Source organism: Pteronotus mesoamericanus, unplaced genomic scaffold (assembly GCF_021234165.1).
Source record: "Pteronotus mesoamericanus isolate MK-2021 breed Mesoamerican mustached bat unplaced genomic scaffold, CSHL_Meso_final contig_20, whole genome shotgun sequence".
In the NCBI taxonomy this organism is placed as follows: Eukaryota; Metazoa; Chordata; class Mammalia; order Chiroptera; family Mormoopidae; genus Pteronotus; species Pteronotus mesoamericanus.
In genome coordinates, this window is record NW_026555085.1 from 39,846,972 (window position 1) to 39,868,543 (window position 21,572).

At 37.8% G+C, this 21,572-nt stretch overlaps 1 pseudogene; it reads right to left on the minus strand.

Moving 5' to 3' along the window:
• The window catches only part of LOC129066876 (partitioning defective 3 homolog), an 86,314-nt pseudogene extending 72,182 nt beyond the window's left edge, over window positions 1–14,132 (minus strand).
• Window positions 14,133–21,572: the final 7,440 nt, after the last annotated feature.

Consider the following 21,572-nt stretch of genomic DNA (forward strand, 5'->3'; position numbering starts at 1 on the left):
CCTTGGTAAGTTTCTCCTCAGGTGGAATAGCCAAGTGTAATCATTCTCATATCCACTTTGATCAAACCATCTTTCATGGCAAGGGAAAGAACAAACCAGGTTCTTTGGTTCTTCCTTGTAAAATATGGCCCAATCTAAGCTCTGTGATTCTTCTATAGCCTTTTAGGATATTTATGCACATCTGTATCCATTTGGGGAAAGTTATGACTGGTTAAAATCTACCTTCAATATTCCAAACCTCTACTGGGCTCTCCTTTAGGGAGTTGGGAGAAGCTAGACTTGAATGTCCTCATTATGACACTATCAGCAATCAGAGCCCATGCCATTGTCCTCACCAGAGCTGTAGCACCTGAAGAACTCACTGATGTTTTTAAAAAGCTCTCTGGATGGTTCTAGCATGCAGTCAAGGTTACACACCACCATTCCAAGCACTTTTTGCATTAAGAGTTTTACGATACTTATACATCTTAACCCTCCAAGTGTCTCTATGAGTAAAGTACCATTAATATCTGAAGTACCATGAAGGAAATGAAGTAAAGTACCATTTCAGTGAAGAAAAAATCAAAACATGGAAAGGCTACATAATTAGCCCAACGTCGCATGGTAAGCAAGGGACAAAACTAGGATTCAAACCCAGACTCTAGGAGCCTGAAACATATAGCTTCCCACTGCCTGGTGCAGAGTTCAGTCCTAAGCACAAGCAGAATCCTGTTTCTCAACAAATGGTTTTTGAATTAGTAATATGTTTTCAATTAAAATATTGTGAAATATTTGTGAAATAGGTTTTCAATTAAAGTGTTGATAGGTGTAGGTCCAGTATTACTTTTTAATTTCCAATGTGCTTTCATAGTTTTGTTTACATGTTCATTTGTGAAATTTTTTCTTTAGATCTTAACTTTTAACTCTTAAAAAGTCTAGAATTAAAAAACAAAATACTAAGAAAAAAATAGTAGTATTTTCATCCCCAAATCCACACACAAAAAATCATTTTTTGAGTGCTCCTATATTCTATAATTCTTAGGTATTTAAGTTCCAAAATTATGATTTTATTTAAACAGTATTTTTTTATAGTAAGAGATTTCTTTTTAAATAGCCCAGAGCTAACTTAGTCTGAAATGATTAAGGTATATACATTTGATTTGATTCCACTTTTAAAATACTGATTTGCCCAAAAAAGGCTTCATTTTGTTCAGGCTTCACTTGCAGTGTATCATAAATATACATTTCATCCTCAGAATCTTTAAAATAGCACCAGTGTCACCTGCTTTATCATTTAAGGAAAGAAGGAAAAGAATTTGCATCTCATTCTATGTAAATCTGAAACTCCCTTTAAGATTCATGGAAGTAAGGAGGCAAGAAAGGAGACTAATTCTCTTGACGTGAGAGCAATTTGTTACATGATGGCATTTTGCGGGGGGGGGGGGGGGGGGCTGTAAAAACATAAACTCAAGAGACACAAAAGCTGGTTTTGCTACAAATTGCCTGTGCTCTAAAATAAGAACGGAAAGTAGAGGAAAAGTAGAACAGTAATTGCAAATTGTCTTTTATACTGTGGTTGAAAGCACTTTCCTGTTCAATAATTTTAATAAATAAATCCCCATAGCCTTTCCCCTGATCAGTTTGAGCGTAACTCAAACATTATACACATTGCTCCTTGGGTTTATAGCTTCATGGTTTCAAATTATGTCTATTATCCTGCCAAGACTTAGATTAGTCTACTGTAGTTAAAAAATTAGACTCCAAAGCAACTAGAAATTCATGTTTTTCCTGTTTCAAAACAAAATTCTATTTAGTCAACCTATCATTATATTAATTTTTAAATTCAGCAAGTCATTAGTAGAATTATAGACCACTCTAAGAGATAAAGTTCAAATTAACTTTGTGGCATTTTCTTCTACAAATTCTCAATTAAATGTCTTTAGACATTAGTTCCCAGCCTGTGGAAGGTAGGTCTCTGAGGCACCAGGATGTTAATGCAAGGGGTTCCTCAGCTTTCCAGATGCCTAGACACTGAAGAGCTAAGATGTCATACACATAAATGCACTGCCATCTTCCAAATACATGTAGATGTCAATGTCATTTATACAACTCCAATTCATTTAGAAGTCTGTAATTAAGAACTATAACTGTTTTTCATATTTTCTCAGTCACTGGAGAATTTCTTCTGGGGAGCACTGGTGTTACATAATATTTCTTGATATTAAAAAGAGGTCTTTATGATTAAAAATTAGCACAGATATATAACTAGAGAAAAGAGCCACACCAATGGTCATCTCTTCTATTAAAATTGTCTAAAGACAGCAGGAAGAGCCTGCTGAACAAATTGTCAGAAGATCTATGTGCTCCTCTCAGCTCACAGTGATAGCCCTGGGAAATTAATTCCAAATATCTGAGGCCTCAAATGTATTACCAGAGAATTTGAAAAATATGCTTTCAACCCTGTTATGTTGGCAGATCATAGGGCTGGGGGCTCCTTTATAAATCGAACGTACACAGGCTCAATAATCCATTGAAAGGTATATTCTTCCACTGGGCAGTTCGGATCAGATCCTTATGTTCATTGCAAGCAAGGCCTTTTCTGACATTTCATTTGGGATCTCCCTACGCATATAGAGTCATAGGGAACAAGAAGGGCTTTGAAAGAGGATAAAATATTAAATGAACTATGTTGTTCAGCAGTGGTCAACCAATTAACACTGATTAGAAGCCAGCCTAGGGCAGACTGAAGGTGGAGGAGAGCTAGGGTGTTTCTGTTACAACCAAGCTCTCTCACTGGGATCACTGCTACTATTGTATAATTTATCAACTCAGCAACTGTTCTAAATCCTTTGCCATCAATAGGTGATAGCAGATGAAGAAACTGATGTTGTGAGATGTTACGTGGCCTTGAGGTCACCACGGGAGGAATGGTACACTCAGGAATGGAATTCAGATTTAAACTTCAAGACTGTGCTTTAGCAGATACTGGTCGCAAGGCTAAGCCCTGGTCAGAGATGTGAAGTGGGCAAAGTTCTCTCTCTCTTATGTTTTCTGCTATCTACTCAATAAGTGCTTCAAGGTACCCCAGCCAGTGTAACTTAGTGGCTCAAAGTGAAGGCTTTGGAGTCACACACCACTGAATTCAGATCTTTATTCTGCTACTTGCTAGCAATGTTGTCTTGTGCTATTTATTTAACCTATCAAAAACTTGTGACGTAAGACTCCTATAATGGACTCACATACTACCGTCATTCATTGGATGAATTTTAACTGAAAGTACACTGTCTGCCTGCAGTCTGAGTATAGGAATTGGTGGCAGCACAGAGTTCTCTCCTCTTGGAGCTCATATTTTAGTTTGGGAGTGTGATATTGTGATTTATAATAAGAAATACATATTTGGTCTTTCTCCAGGTTCTGGCAGAGCTCCTAAAACCCTTGGAATTTCCTAAGTAAAGAGAGCCATAAATATGCCTTTTGTTATGTTAATGAGGTGACCGACTTTGGAAAGCACCTAAGAATGGGAGATGGTTGCCAGTGGAGCCAGTGATTGGATGGGGGCGGGGCGGGGGGGGGGCGGTTGGAACTTGCAGTCCTCCCTCCCTTACCCACTTTTGGGGAGGGAAGAAATGCTGGAGATGTTAATCATCAGTGGCCAATGATTTAATCAATCATGCCTCTGTAATGAAGCCTCCATGAAAAAACCCAAATGGAAGGGGTTTAGGGAGCTTCCTGACTGGGGAACAAGCGGAGGTGCTGGGAGAGGGGTGCACGTGGAGAGGGCATGGAGGCCCCGCCGCCTTCCCGCCGGCCGTGCCCTGTGCATCGCTTCCATCTGTGTGTTCATCTGTATTTTTCATTGCATCCTTTTACAGTAAACTGGTAAATGTAAAGAAGTGTTTCCCTGTGTTCTTTGAGCTGTCTTAGCAAATAGAATTCAAGGGGGAGGAGGTCAAAGGAATCTCTGACTTGTAGTCAAATAGACAGAAGTTGCAGGTGACCTGGCGACCTACTACTTGCAATTGTCATCCAAAGTGTGTGTCAGGGCAGGGGGCGGGGGCAGACTAATCCTGTGAGATCTGATGCATCTCCAGGTAGTGTCAAAATTGAGTTAGACTGTAGGACAACCAATTGGTGTCACAGAGAATTGCTTGGCAGGGTAGGGGGCGCAACCCTCACACATTTGGTTACTGAAATTGTCAGAAGTGAAGTGTTCTGTGAGAAAGTAAAGGAAATATACAAGAGAAAAAGGCCGTGGGATTTTCTATACAAGGAGCCAGTTAACAAAAAATAAAACCAATTTATAATATAATTAAGCAGTGGTGCATGCCATGAAGAAATACAAAGCACGGTCAAAAGAATGAGAATGATAGAGTGAGAGGGATGCCAGTGTAGATAACGTTGTGATGTACATTACTGTCCAGCTCTTTAACATCAGACCCGACACATCGATGGACTCAGTAAACTATTGTCTGTTATTTTCATTAGGCCCCTTCTACTGACCCAGGTGTTTGGACGGCTCCCCAGTAATGGAAGATTCAGGAGGAATGACTGCAGTGTGTGGCATTTCAGGTCCTAAGGGAGGCATCTAAGGCAGTGCTGATGGCCCCTCCTTAGGTGCTGATATCCTCTGTATGGTTGGAGCTAAGTTTTCTCCTCCCAGTGAGGGAATGCTGAATAAATACATCTAATAAGTCACATCTGGAAGTTAAAATTGCTCACTATTAAGGAACATAAAGATCCTGCTGTTATTTCCTGACCAGAGTTTAGGACAGGGTCATTCCTAAATTTGAATCTCTGAGGGCAAGTAGTGGGTCTCAATTTTTTTCTTTCCAGAAAGCATTGGGCTCCTTCTGTAAATTGGTTCAACAGATTCTACAAAGTTGGGCTCTCATGGATCCCCAAAGTTTCTGTTTTATTTTCCCCCCAGGAAAAGTGTTTATTGCTATTCATTTACATAATGGAGGGGACATCACTTTTACTGACTTTTCCCAAAAATGATCATCCAAGATGACTTTCAGCCAGTACCTATATAGAAAAGGAATTGCTCTCACTTAAAAAGAAGTAAGAAAAATAATCAATCCCAGCCCTGACTCTAGTGGCTCAGATGGTTTGGCATCATCCCCCAAAGCAAAAGATCACAGGTTTGATTCCCAGTCAGGATACATGCCTGGGTGGTGGGCCAGGTTCCCCGGTCAGGGTGAGTGAGAGAGGCAACCGACTGATGTTTCTCACATTGCTCTTTCTCTCACTCTCTTTCTCTCTCCTTTCCCCTCTCTCTAAAAATACATAAAATCTTTTTAAAAAATCTATCCCATAAAACCTCTACTAACCATTAAGTCCCAGGGTTACGAATGTTGGTGTTATACCTTCGACATGTTTGGTTCTAGTAGCTGGTTGGTTCTCTCATTTCTAGCTTTGGGACTGTAATAAGTTATTTAACCTGTGAACTGTGTTGTCCTCACCTGTGAAGCAGACAACACTGCCTCATCAATGGAAGACACTAACTTACACAGGACAAAAGAGGCAATAATTAGGATTCTGAAATAAAAAATAAGAAACAAACAAAACTAGCCTTGGGTAGGATCTGGCCGTCAGGATGTTGGATGCAGGGGCTGGGGTGCTGGCAGGGCTCTACCTCATATCTCAGTTCCTCTCTGAGTACAGTTGACCCTTGAACAACATGGGTTTGAACTGTGCAGGTCCACTTATATGTAGATTTCTTTTCAATAGATGTGTTTCCTCTTATGATTTTTTTGATAATGTTTTCTCTAGGTTACTTGATTGTAAGAATACAGTATGGAATACATACAACATACAAAACACCTGTTAATGGACTACTATTTATGTTATCAGTCAAGAGTAGGCTATTAGTAGTAAAGTTTTTAGAGTCAAAATTATATTTGGATTATTGACAGTTTGGGGGCCGACATCCCTAACCCCTGAACTGTTCAAGGGTCAACTGTATTAATTTTATATTTTCAGACATCTTTATAATCTAGGGACATGGCCTGCTGACACTTGAGGGTAACATTTTTACAGAACTTAATCACATAGGTAAGAAAGTCTCTTTCCTCTCAATTCCAGCTGAAAAATTCAAGGAGAGAGCACTGAGTGGGCCTCGTCTGGATCTCACGAGCGTTTTCCTGGAACAGTTACTGTGACCAGGTTAACAGGTCATTCTGAGTCACAAGACCTCCCTTGTGGTCACCCCTGACCTGGTAAGTCCTCACTTGAACTGTGAGGTTGGAGTCAGGGGAGCACAAGTCCCCCTAAAACAGGGAAGGCTATTACCATAGAGCAGAGAACAATATATTTATTATTCCACTTAATCTGCTAATCCCAACAAGTTTCTTGTGAGAATTCAACTAAAGGGAATTCAGTAGAGAAACATTTTGTATTGGGATTAGGTTCTCAACTCAATGTTAGAAGAAAACTCTGCTTAGTCTCGCCTACTGAGCACCACCAGCTTTAATAATTCTAGTACTAGAATGAATCACTAATTCTTCAGTAGAGAACATGAGGGAAATCTGGCTGGTGTGTCCATGAAAAAAATCCTTCTCTTAAAGCACCAGGATCACCATGTACATAGATGCTCACCATGTGTGAGGTATTTGGGAACTGAGACTGGACAAGGGAGAAGGACTTCTCTGTACTTTTCTAAGCCCACCCCAGGCATGATCTCTGCAGGAGTGCTCACTTACTCATAAATGATGGGCAAAATCACTGGAATTATTCAATTAATATATATGTATATTTTAATAGATGTAAATATTAATAAATGTATATGCAGGACGGGCAAAAGTTGTGAATAGGAAAGCACAGAGTTTATTCTCTTGTATTGTTATTTATTATTGTTTTATTTACAATATGAACAATTATAAATTTACTTTTGCCCTCCCCTGTATATATTTTATGTAAATATACACACTGTTAGGGTGGTCGGTGACACAGGCTGTGAAAGAATTCACAAAGAGAAGAAAGTGCAGGGAGTAAAGGTTTTTATTTTTACTTTCTCAAGGGAGGGAAAGGACTCAGTGCGGAAACCTGCACCAGCACCGGCCCTGGGGGGTTAGGGCTCTGGGCATTTATGGGGAATGGGGTGGTTGTAGAGCAGGGTGTTTCAGTTAGGCTGCATCTTGGGTCGATGTTATCTTTGGGTGCAGGGTCTGGTCCTGTGGTCATTGTGGTCTGATGTGTCCTGTTTCATAAGTTCGCGGGGCCTCTGAGCCTTCAGGGTGCTTCCAGTAATCTTCTAGTCCTGAGGAGAAAGGCTCATAAAACAGTTAGGGTCAGGCATGCTTGGGTCAGCCAGCTCTGGGAAAGAGGGCCTGAGAAAGTGTCCTATTACACACATAATGTAAAAGAAAAAGAAAAAATATATGTGCACTTATGCATTTTTCTCTTTCTTCCCTCCCTGACTCATACCTTTGAATATCAGGAAAATACACAGTAGTACACAACAGTGTATTACTGTTTGAGAAAACACTAAGCACAGTGTCTAAAACTTAGGTGCACCATAAATGTCAGTTGACTCGGAGTCTGAGTCTCTCCCCGCTAAAGGATAACTTTTCCTTATACAGCTGTCTTTTCTGCTCCTTGCAGCTTTCTCTGGGATTGGTGGGGCTGTTTCAAAGATAATCAGAGAAGCTCTCAAAATTCTGAGTTTCAGAAAAATAGGAAAAGAATTTTGTAGCATGTTTCTGCTTATGTTTTGGCAGCTCCTTACTTTAAATGTGCTCTTATTTCTCTGCAATTGAGTGTTTTCTCAAACTAAAATTTCAGCTATTACTTGTGGCATCTCCCACATTTCATGCGCGTACATATTATTTACTTGAATGAAAATCAAGGCGTGCCCAACATTCCATCCTTTAGAGAGAGAAAGCACTCAAATACATTGAGTAGAAACCGTGCATTTCCTGTTTGTACTGAATTAAGATTCAGACAACTTCAGAACAGGATACAGTATAATATAACCATTGCATGCCTAAAGGTTCCCCTGTGAACGTGCTTAGTCTGGAGTCTTTGAAGAGAAGTTAAAGCTGATATGCACTGGAAAATAGTATATATTAATACAAGAAGGAATCTTGTTAACAGCAATTAGTAGACTACTAAATTTACTAGAAAAGTATGGGACCTAACTTGTCCATGAGAGAATCTTCACTAGCTGTGCTTTCTCCAGAGGCATTTAATTACCATTATTTTCAGGTATTTTCAGGTATTTGGGTTGTCAGGCAGAGCATTTTCAGGAGAGCTTGGGGACTTAATGAAATAAACTGATATTTTTTTAAACCATTTCATGGGAGGTGAGAATTCATTTGCTGAGTAATGAATATAGCATATTCCACTTAAATACTTTACCAGATTCTCCTTTTTCATGCCTGAATCAAGGTGTTTCAGTACAGGGCAAGGGAAAAACAGGATTAAGGCACGTTTAACTCCTCCTAAAATGATAGAAAGGAACATTGATATTTCAGGACCTGTGCTAGGGTCTAGCACATTGGATTTTGCTTCAAGGCCATGAACACTCTGGGCAGGGTCAGTTTTATTGCAAGGGAAGCGGCGGGAGCTGGACAGCCGTGGGTTAAAAGTGAACAGGGAATGAGGAAGAGGACATTCTGATGTGCAGTCCTATTTCAAGTGGCTTGATTTTTCTTTTTTTAAGGTAAGGTGTTAATGTGGCCTATAATTTGCTTTAAAATACTTCAGTAGACAATATGTGTGCAAATATGGGTTTCAGTTTGTTTTCATCTAGACCCTAAGGCAGGCAGTTACTCTAATTGGAAATACATACTCCGGTGCTGGTTACTGGTAGCATTTAATCAAAATGCCAAACTTCAGAGGCAGCTAAATGTGCCTTAGCTATTTTTTATCTCTAACACCAGAGGTTTGATAATTAACATAATGAATGTCAGAAGTGGGTTTTCACTTGTGAAATTCCAGTTATTGGATTAGTTAGAAATGTTTTGGAGGAATTTTCACCTTTGTGTAAGAACAAGATATAAGAACATGATCAAGCTCCCTAGACTTGAATTTTCTGTAGCCACAGGTCCAGGGCAATGAATGGAGTTGGGTCCCAGAGGAAGAAGGAGCTGGAAGAGATGAAATCCAGAATGGAAGTGGCAGGATGAGTCCTGGAAAAAGGGTGATGCCTGATGGTCAGACAGAAAGTCTGTGGCTTGCCTTGAGTCTTTCCAAGGGTTTTACTAATTAGTAGCTTTTGTAGTCTCTCCCCCTGCTTGGGGAAATGCCTGGTTTCTGGATATTCATATCCCCACCCCCTTTTTCCCCCTTCAAATTACAGCCTTTTCTCTGAAACAGATTCAGAGAGACTATTAAGACTTAATGGACTTTATCTTTCTGGTGAATAAGTAAAAGTTATCTAGAGTAGAGCTTAGAAATTACTCCTATTTATAATTCTTGTTAATTATGTATAACCATATATATGTTTGATTGGCATATAAATGTTTTAAGAGTAGTATTTGTTTAGTAAATGTGGACTTTCATATTAGCATATTTTCTTTCTTAAAATGATAATATAACAAATTTAGGGAGTAAAAGAGGATGACAACCAAAAAAGAGGCCAGCTACAGTGTCAGTGCTAAGCTAGAACTGTCAGTAACATCATGAGCTCAGACAGACTGTGATAAAATTAACAGTATGCAATGGCATTTCACTGGGAACTTGACATTAAAATTTTGCTTATTTGTTGTCCCCAGTATATTAACCCTAAACTGACTTTTTCTAAAACACCTATTCAAAGGTGACTGAAAACTACTTGCTGTATACCATGGAAAGTGAATAAATGGTTTAATTTTTTTCGGCATTTATACAAATGTTTAAAGGTATTGCAAGGAGCAATATGAGGTTCACAGAAGTAGATTTAGAGTATGAGTATGTGAAACAGAGTTTATTCTTGTATTATTATTAATTAATTATTGTATTCTTTTTTGGTATTACAACTGTAAATGTACTTTTGCCCACCACTATGTTGTTGCATGAAGCAGTATTGCTCAAGAAAATTCCCACTTGATATCTAAACAGTAAAATGAAGTTATACCACTAAGTAACTACATAAAATTGGTGTTTTTTAAATCTGGGTGATTAAATTCACATTTTTAATAGAGACGGGACAGTCAAGAAATGGATTTCCCTACAGTCCAACGACATAATTGTGATTATTAGTACCTGACCCAGTCTGATCACCCTGAATGACGGTACATGTCATAAGCAAAACAGGGGGCGCTGAAAGCATGACGGAAGTCCTGGGGAAAAGCAATCATCAGCAGCATGATCTCCATGAAGGCTCCTGTTTGGATGCAAGGAGTCTTCCAACGTGGAGAGAAAGGCAGAGCTAGTGCTTAAAAAGCCAAGAGCTCCCAGTTTAGGGAACCAGAGAACAAAGGGGACCTGGAGAATCCCCACTTGGAGTAAAACAAGAATGTGAAGCTCTGGGCTATGTACCATAGAGCTATGTACCAGGCTCTGAATTCATAGGCAGTGATCTAAAACAAAACAAAACAAACAAACAAACAAACAAACAAACAACCTAAAGCACAGAAAACAAATACTTAGTAAATTACAGTTGGAAAGGAAAATGTGCTACACAACCAACACCTTTAGGATTTGAACATTATTTACTGAATGGGAAATTCCAAATGTATCATGACTTTATCGGTTCAGAACTAAATATTCAGCCAAAAGACATATTTTCGGAGTCACATCTAACACAACAGGTCACTGTCGTAGTTCAATCCGTCCTTCAGCATCCTCTGCAAGAGGAGCCTTCCGGGCGGCGCTTCGGGGGCTGGAAGTGGCAGGTAGCAGCGGCCTGTCCCGTCCGCCAACAATCACGGGTTTGCAATGAAATAAGCACACAAATTAGAAGTTCACATTAAGAAACTTTTATAGCCATTTGACATAATAATTTTGTATCTGTTAAACCTAATAATAAAAAAAATTGGGCTTCTGCTTTTGTATGTATTTTTCATTTTTATTTTTCTTGTAATTCATTGTTATTTCTAGATAGATTTTACTGCATGCAAACAGTACCATACATAAATGTTCCTTTGCAAATTAAAAAATAATAACTGGTTCTTTACCACAGATTATTTGAGGAACATTGTTATAGACCATAACTCAGCCATAATTATTTTAAGAAATGGATATTAAAAGTCCAAGCTCCATCACTCTATTAATAAGATTTTTTTTTTTTGGAGGGGGGAGGGATTAAAAAAAGACATGACGGCATTTGAGATCCTTTAAGGTCCTCACTCAGAATGCTCACGGTTGACATGGAAGCACCTCCATGACAAGGAAGTGCTTATAAAAAAAGTTTTGTGAGCTGTTAACTGACTAATCCTAAATTCCAGAATAAAAAAAATCTATGTCTTCTCTGGGTTACCTACCTCTGCCAAACTTCCTTTAATCCCTTTTGTCTTCTGATTCCTATTCTATAAAATCATATCAGAGTACCTGATTCAGAGAAACCACATGTGGATTTCATTTTTTCAGATGTACTATTCATCTTTGCATTACTTGTAATCATTAAACAGCCAAATGCACAGAAAACTAAATGGTGGAATTTCAAGATTCACTCATAGTTAGCTTTGTAAAAATTTATAAAGCTTTAAAAAAGTGTTCTTCCAAGCTGACTTATGTGAAGTTAATGTGAGAAGCCAGGATGGGGTTTTTTAAATTTGAGTCTGTTGTTTGTTTGTTTTTTAATTTTATTGATCTCCTAAGTAGGTTATCTATGGGATGGTAATTGAGAGCTGCCTCTACTTACAGACCTCTCTGTTAAAGAATACTATAACTAAAGATGGAATGTGGCTTCAGTCAGGTCAAATTCCAATGAGTAAGGGACCAAGCCTCAGTGGATCCCTTTAATCAAAGTTTAGAATAATAAATGCTGTTGAGGCAACTAGCAAACAATTTAGAAAAAAGTTACCTCTTTACCTATATCAATTCTCCATAAATGAATTACACTGGAAATGGCTAGCAAATATGGAAATTTTGAAGAGAAAGAATGATAGCTTTTATTTTAACAAAACAATCACCAAAACCTCCACTCTCAATTATCATCAAAAGAAAGCATAAATTAGAAGAAACATATGTAACATGGTGACATAAAAGGAAATAAGGAGTTAGACCTTTATCAGACATGTTTGGAAATACAAAAGCTATAAAGGGAAGGCTAGGCATATTTTACTGCATGAAAACAGTACTGTACATTAAGCCAAAAAAATCAATAGCCAGGGAAAATATTGGTAACATATGTGATAGATTAGTAATAATAATATCAAACACACAGTATTTATTATGTACCAGATGCTGTTTAAGACACATTACATGTACTAACTCATTTAATCTTCACAAGGATTAATAGTACCTAATGAGGTAGGTACTATTATTATTCCATTTCACAGATAAGGAAACTGAGACACAGAAAGATTATGGCAGCAAGACAGAGACAAGATAGCATTCAGAGCCATAGAGGGTGTTTCTAGGACCCATGTTCTCAGTTACCATGCTATACGACCTCCTCAAGTCAGGACTGGCTCAGTAAAGCACATCAGTTAGAGCCATCAAAAACAAAGCATGAGAAAGTGGATAGAGAGAGAGGAGGAAGGGAGGAAAAAGGAGATAAAGATACCATAAAATATGAAGGAAAATAGAACAAGAGAATAGGGCATTGCACGAGTTTTTAAAATGTTAAGTGTAATATAATCTTTTGTGTGGAATATTTTGTGTATAGAGTTGAAGGAAAAGATAGTCAACAAAAGATTAGTGGTGATCACCTCTGGTGATTTTCTTTTTGTATCCCTCCCTCATCTTTTCTCTATTGTTTAAATACTTAATTTTATTTATAAAAAAATTTAAGAACGTTAATACTGTATGCAGTGTTAGCAGTGGTGTAGTTAATGGCATGGAGGTGAGAGTATAAACTGAATAAATTCTCGAGGTCAATTTGATGATATTTAATGAAAAGCTCTAAAATTTCCTATGCCATCTGACCCAGAAATGCTACTTGTTTTCAAGGCATTAATTTAAAATGGGTCTTTATTCGTCAAGACATAAATTTTATTTTTTACTCATTACCACAGTGCTAGAGTGCCATGAGAATCACTCAAATATACAAAATATGACCAAAATATGATCAAATTTAAACAGCTGAAAACTATGCTAGCTCTTCCCCCTCCTTCCACCACTTCATTTTATCCTCTTTTGGGGCACACAATTGGACTCCATATGCCAGCCTCTCTGCAGTTAGATCACCTGACTGGTTTTCGGTGATGAATACCACGTCTGAGACAAGGCTGCAAAGAAGCAGATGTGTAGTCCCTCTATGTTCTCTTTTTTTTGTTGTCATTGACTGGAGGCAGGTGCTGAGGAGCCCTGGTGGAGATTAGGCAGAATGAGCCAGGGTCACTCCCTGAGTCACCGTGTGCAGAACCGTCCACCAAGCTGGGACACCTGCCTTAGACTGTTAAATGAGCAAGAGATGAACTCCTATTGAGTTCCTGATTTAGTTCTTAAACATACTTCAATCGATTTATTTTTACAGCTTAATTCACAGTTTAAATACAGTTTTTAAAACTGAACTGACTTGGCCACATATTTAAACTTTGCAACAGATCTATCTGTAAAACATGCTTTCTTGTCAGCATGGTCACCTTCTTTGATCGTGGGTTCAGACAAGACACATCGTGACAGATGTGCTCTGTCCCTGGGAGAGCTTGTCCTCAGCTCCCTGGTACACTTTGTGGTGATGAACTTGCAAAATTCTGGAATTCTTCAGCGTGCCTGCTGATACTCAAATTCTTCCTTCTTAGCTGGCTAGCTCTTGTTCAGCCAGCTGATGATTTTACTTAATCTTCAAGCATCATCTGTATACCTTCCATCATTGTTTTTGCCTTGAATTTTCCCATTTTCTATTTTTTTTCTTAGTGAAGACAGTGGATTCGAGTGAGTTCTCAGGAGATAACCGTGTTTCTCTGCTTCTCCTTTTTTTGCTTTGAACTTCCCTGCCTTCTGGATCATGTAATCAATACCTTTTTAAACCAATGTATTCTTCCACATTGTGATTTAAGACTTGGCCGCGCTTTTTTGTCCACAGCAGCCACCTTGAAGATGCTGCGGACATTGATGACCATGGTTACCTTACTCTGAAGACCACGTGGCACGCAAGGGAATGCCCAGCAGGTTGCCGTCTTTGGCTATTCCCTCTCACATAGTGCGCCCAGATGCTGACAACAGCTAGCATCTGCGTAGGTAGTGAGGTCTGTATCTGCTGGTGGAAATGGGGAAACTGCATATACTTAGAACAGCTGAGTCTCCAGTGACTGACTGAATAGGCAGAGAAATAAGTATAACATCCAAGGAGGAAATCTTGAACATGTTTGGATCTCATGAGCACCATGGTATCAACCTCACTTGTGGGGAGGAGCCAGTTTCTAGCTCTGATAAAAGTCTTGTAAAAGAACAGCTTATATGTCCCATAAAAATGAGACTATTAAAATAAAGTTTAAGAAGAATATTTAATAACACAGAAAAATGTTTATGATCAATATTATAATGAACAAAAAGCAGGTTATAAAAATAAGTACAGTATAAGCCCATATTTGTAAATAAAATATATATTAATTCATTCAGCAACTATTGAGCCCCTACACATGCATCAGGCATTGTAGATATTGGTATTCATGTTTGCATGTGTGCTATTGCAGATTTTAATTTCATGATTTTATATTTTCCAATTTATCTGCAATAAATATGCATCAATTTTCTAACAAAATATCACTATTAAAATGAAAAAATTTGAATTATAAGAAAAGGCTTATACCATAACAATAAGGTTGTATAAAATAAACTGACAACACATAAGTTATTTTGGCCCTGTGTTCCACAGTGACTCACCAAATACACCCTGAACTGTTTATTTTATTTTTTCTCTTTCACCGTTAAAAGGAGCAGATGCATTTCACGTCACATGGATCTTGTGGAACTGTGCCAACCATTTTCTTAGCAACCAAACTCCTGTCTTCTGCACTGTGCATGATTAACTAAAACAGCCTGTTGACGGCTTAAAATAAACCTGCCTTTTTCCGTTTAGCATTTTATCAAATGAATGTAATTTCATTTGCTGATGAATTTAGTTCAGCTTCAAGGGAATTTTTCTCTTCTTCATGGGGAGGCTGAAGAATCAGAACTGTCATGCCAAAGAAAGAAAAGCAAGCCTAGGGAGAAAAAAAATAGTCTGATGTTTACATGGGTAAAGTAAAAGTATTTTTAGTTTCATTCCCACCCACCTGTTTTGTTTTAATGGGGTAGAATGTTGATTTAAAGTTAAATTCTATTCTACTTTTGCATTATGATGTTTATTTAGGGTGCTTGATTAAAAGTGTTACATGACAGCTCTGATGATTATTATTGTCATTATGCTTGAGCTCTTGTATTATTTTTGTTTATTTTGAATATGCCCTAAAAGTTAATTAGACTCATCTCACAGGATAGTAGACCCTCTTCTGGGCTTTAGAAGTAAGAGGGCTGGACAGTACATAATCCAACAAAGGCTGGGGGTGGGCGTTATATATTTTCAGAAATGAGTGTCAATATTTTCTTAGGGGAGATGACTCTGCAACTTAGAATAAATTGCTGTTCTGTTTGGTGAATATAAAATATATCTCTGTGTTTCTGTGCCCATGAAGACATTTTGTCTCCAAGGATTATAGGAATATTTGCTAAACAGGGAAACTTTAAAGTGTTTTTAAAAGCTAACGGCTTAAAAACAAAGCCATCCATGCAGTTAAAGCAGGATTTGACTGAATGTAATGTAGTCCGAGCAGGTCCCCCATTATCTTTCACTTGCATTTGGAAATAGACAGTGAAAACCTGCATGAATGACAAAATGCAACACTATTTAAATTTCCACTTTATTTCCCCCAGAGAAAATTCTTAAATGTTAGCCATTACCAAGCAAACAAGTTGATGCTTTAGCTATACAGTTTTACATTTTTCTCTAGAACATAAACACACAAAAAATATATAACATATTCCTGATAAATCCACTCTTTCTGATCCTTGCTCTATTTATATTTGGAGAAATAAATAAACCTGATTTGTCTTTTGCATTAGATAAACCCCTTGTAAGATTGGTAGAGGGTTTGCATTAAACATTGTAAAATATCTGCTCTCAAATTTTATTCTTCTTTAGCCGTAACTTTGAATCCTGATTCTGGTCAGCCACTTTGGAAAATGGCATTTCCCTTTCAGGTTAGTGTTTGAAAGGGTTAATACATTTTTAGAGCTGTTAACTTAGTTTCCAAGTTAAGAAAATCTGACTCAAATGTGTCACCCTGTGTATTTGAGGCTAGTCCTACCGGTGGCGTTACTTCTCTGTGGTGGGAAGACTTGGTGACTAGCACTGTCCGCTGCTTCCAGTCTGCAGAGAGGATTCCTAAAACCACCCAAAGAGCTTCCTGTGCCCCACTGCTCATAGGGGCAGATGGATTAGAGTGTTATGAATACACTGCAATTGGGCTGAGGGAATCTGGACACAAAGCAGGGGAGAACTTCCAGGTCTGCCATGCTACAAACAGCATATGGAAAATCTGAGTGTCTCAGCTTTCCTTCTTCATATTTTCTAATTAACTTCCTTTTCTCAGATGAATAGACATCAAGTTTGGTCATGCCTAGCTTGTCTGTAGGACGGAGACTGACTTTAGTCATTCTGTTATATTTTATTTTTTAATGGAAAATTATAAAACCTTGCATTCAGGAGTACCTTTGCTGTTAATATACTTAGTGTATATTCATCTCTTTCTATTGAATAGTCAATTACTTTATTCCAAAGGATCTATACTTCTTAGAGGCTTTTCTTGTTCTTTGAGTAAAATTATACTTTAATTTTAGAACTCAATAAAAACAAATCAATATCAATAATCATTTCTCAGGACATGATATTAGTTCTATTCTGGGTACTATCACTGAATTAATTCTCACATTGTCCCTAGGGAGTAGAGCCCGGTTATTTCTGGTGCTCTATAATCAAGGGCAAGAGAACCCACCACACTCTTGTTAAGAATAGATTAAATGTCTTAGTTAATTACTCCACAGTAAAGGCCCTCTCTGAAGCCATGACCACTGTGGCCTGTCTTGGCAAGGATGTGTCTGGCCTGACGGCCTCAGCCACGGAATGGAGAAAGAATCAGTGTCCAAGGTCCTTCATGATACATCAACTTCCAGCCTTCCCAAATAATTATATCCTCACAATTAGAAATTATTATTTTCCAAATCCCATGGTCTTAACAATTATAGTACATTTTAGAATACTATATTTTTACCGTGAGATAAATCTCTTGAAAATGGGGGACATAAACTCCTTAGTTATATAGTAAGACGAAATATAGTTAAGATTTAATTCAGTGACTGGAGCAACTAAACTCTGGTTATTTGGAGAACATGGGAATCTAAGTTACAGCATAAAGATGAAGAGCTAAAGTACGGAGATTTGGAAGTATAATATTGGAAGTTGTCAGGATAATTTGGGAGTGATCCTTTTTAGATCAATGGATAGAGTAAATAAGAACATCTTTTTTATAAAATTTATTGGGGTAACATTGTTTAATAAAATTATATATGTTTCAAGTGTACAAATCTATAATACACCATCTATATGTTGCATTGTGTGTTCATTTCTCATAAGAACAAGTAATATCTTAAAAGAAACAACACTGTATTTGGAATTGTAAATAAGAACATCTTTGACTTATGATTCTAGGATGTGGTACTATTTTTTGCATATTGGAACCGTCTTGGGGAAATGCTTTATTGTAAAATTTATTTCATGAAGTTAAAAGAGATCCCTATTGAGAATACCCATATGAGTCTGAAACAGAACAGGCAGTTCTTTCTAGGATCTGCAACAATATGGCTGCCTGATATAAACATAAAAGGGTGAGGTTGCCTGCTACTTACAGAGAGAGAGAAAGAACTAGATAGATATAGATATAGATATATATATAGATATAGATATACACACACACATGCATATGCATACATATGAGGTTCTTAGTACCAAATATAGTAACATGAAAAAGTACTTCAACTATTAGGAAAAGACATTATTCCAATGTAGGGTCAAAGGTGCACTTTCTAATTTAGTAGCTACTAGTCATATGCAGCTATTTAAATTTAAGTATAAATTAAATTAAATTTAACATTTAGCTCCTCAGCTGTACTCGCACATTTCAAGTTTTCAATAGCCACATGTGGCTAATGGCTACCATACCAGACAACACAATTATAGAATTCTTATGTCATTATGAAAAGTTTTATTGGACAGTGCTGATCCAGAAGTTAGGGAGATACTTTTGAAAAATTTTGATTTTAGAGAGGAAGGCAGGGGATTGGTTGGGTAAAGAGGAGGGATTAATTTGTTGTTTTACTTACATATACATTTGTTGGTTGATTCTTGTATGTGTCCTGACTTTATTGAAAGTTTATTGAAGGAGATTGAACCTGCAACCTTGGCATTTTGGGACAATGCTCTAACCCACTGAACTACCTGGCCAGGGCAGGGAGATAGTTTTAAAAAATAAATTTAATTACAGTTTTTAAATCTTATCCTTTCAATAAAGTCTTCTCTGAACCAGCTATTTTATTATGCTATCCACATAGTGATTCAATTTCTAATTAGAAGTTGATGAAGTTCTTTCATTTACTACAGTATCATTTGCACTGCATTTTCCAACTGCATTAAGAAGTTAAATTATTGCACAGGAGATAACAAAAGACAGGAGAATTAACTCAGCATTCTAGAAAAAGTAAATACATGAAGGGGGGGTGGTGTGTGTGTGTGGACTAAAAACCAAACTCAAGGACAATGTGTTCCTACATTCTAAAGTGAAATGCTGGACATATCCTGCTTATTTTTACGGCATTGCCAAGAAGAGGCTGGTCAAGTCCAGTGACCATTTTGTACTGCTGACCCACATAAGGCAATTATTAGGGAGGATTCCTTCAAGGAATTCCTAGAAGCATGGAATGACCAATGGCTATTGAAGCTTCTTTTTGGAAGTGGCATTAATGCTCATACTTCATTGGCCAAATCAAGTCACATAAAATCTGATGTTAATGGGGTAGAAACGTGTAGTCTCCTCACAGAAAGCAGCAGCAACTAACAGGATGGTAATGCAAGGCCACTTGCTAATGGAAAAATAAACAGCTCACACACTCTCTTCTATGTATCTTGTGACAAAGTAGCTAGTTCCTAGGTAGTATTCTTACCCCTGACTAGAAAAAAGAATCCCATGCTTAGAACATCTGAGGTATTATATTTGATTCTTTAGTAAGCCACTGTGGTTTCTGGAGTCTGTTATCAGCCTCCAGCTAGACCCGGCTGGACTGGTTCCTTTCCTACTGTAACCTGAATCTGTAGAATGAATACAAAGCAGAGAAAACTTGCTCATAACTCTACCTATTTAGTTGCAGAGAACCCCACCTAAAGTAAAAACTCTGATACTAAATTATTTGAGTAGAAGGTGTTTATTGCCATGGGGATAAGAACAAGAGTACCTACCCCTAGAAACCTTTGTAACGTGACAGTCATGTTTGTTTCTCATTACCAGGATATTTCAGAGGAAGGTGTATTGTGGTCACTTTTTTCTTTATATATCAATATAGCCTGAAATGTATCTTTTAGAAGAAACTTGTATTAATAAACACAGCACCCAAAAATGATACCTACAGAACAGGTGTTTTAATCTCCATTTCGCAAAGAGAAATTAAACAATTTGCCCAGGTTCTTGCAACTCTCAGGAGCCAGATCTGGGATTCAAACTCAAGTCTTCCTGATTGCAGACTTACCTGTAGACCTGCTGAGCATCCTCTCTCTCATATCAGTAAGTTGCCTTTGTCAGATAATATTACAGCATTTGCCAGGCCCTTTGTCAAGGCTTCACCTACATTATCATTTATTTTTACAATCACCCTGTGAAATAAGTATGATTTCTCTCTATTTTGTTACGAAGGAAATCAAAGCTTAGAGAGATAAATGTTGTGTGCAAATTACACCACTAAGTGGTGGAGCCAGAATATGAAAGCAGGTCTCACTCTAAAGCCACCGTTCATACTCCTCTTACTAATATCCACTGCTAGGACTTCTTTGCAATGCTTAGCATCTGCATCCAAAACTTGGGGTGCCCTGAAGAGGAGAGGGGCAATAAACCTAAAGTGATAACAGAAAAGTAAATAGAAGGCAGATAGAAAAGAAAAAAATTACTTAAGAAATAATTTATGGGATTGGATGATGACATAGGTTGATGGTGGAAATGAGAATATTAAAATAAGAATTAGAAAAGAAAATCACTTAATCATGAAATAGAAATGGACTCCCCTCTCAGAAGCTCAAAGACTAATTTTGCTCTTCAGATCTAATTTTTGTCTTAAGCATGCTTATTTTGATTCTAATCCAATTGGAGCAAGTTTATAATTAAAGTGGTATTTACTATGGTGAATGTTTTTCATTCTGATTAGATCAGAATGTTTAGGACAGAGAACGGCCCTTGGGACTTGTGCACATCCAATGGCTTGATCACACAACAAACAGGCAGGTGAAAACCAGTCTCTTGGTTAGAGACAGTCTGAGTCACAGGCATTTGTAGATACTGAGCCAAGGCGGAAGCGAAGAAGCTGAGTTTCCTGGGACACATTCATTGCTTGGAGCTCTGTGTTCAGTATGTGTTCATCAGTGACCATTAACAGAGACAGGGCAAGAAAAAAATGAATAAAGGATTATTAGAATGACTGAATCACATATCAGTTGTGTAGAGCTCAAACATATCTGGTATAAAATATGGGATATTCTTTTTTTATTGTATTTGTTTCCATTACAATTTAGTCCCCTTATGCCCCGCTCCCCTCAGCAATCAGCACACTGCTGTCTATGCCCATGAGTCCTTTTTCATTTTTGCTCAGTCCCTTCACCCGCTACCATCCCCCTGCCAGCCATAGCTGTCATCCTGTTCTCTCTGAGTCTGTCTCTGTTTTGCTTGTTATTTCAGTTTGTTCATTAGATTACACTGAGAAAAATCATAAGTGATTTGTCTTTTTCTGACTGGCTAATTTCACTTAGCATATTGTTCTCAAGGTCCATCCATACTGTTGCAAAAAGCAAAACTTCTTTTTTACAGCCAAGTAGTATTCCATTGTGTAAATGTCCTATAGTTCTTTTATCTACTCATCTACCGATGGGCACTCAGGCCGCTTCCATATCTTGGTGATTTTAAATAATGCTGCAATTAACATAGGGGTGCTTATGCTCTTTCGAATTAGTGTTTTGTGTTCCTTTGGATATATTCTGAGAATATATTCTGGGATCACTGGGTCAAAAAGCAGATCCATTTTTAGTTTTTTGAGGTATCTCCTTACTGCTTTCCACAGTGGCTGCACAAATCTGCTTTCCCACCAACAGTGCAAAAAGGTTTCCCTTTCTCCACATCCTCACCAGTAGTAGACACAAGGCATGAGCACCTGAGGTTCCCAGTGACCTCACAGCTTTGCAAATGACCTCAGCAGCTTTTGCCACTGAAGAA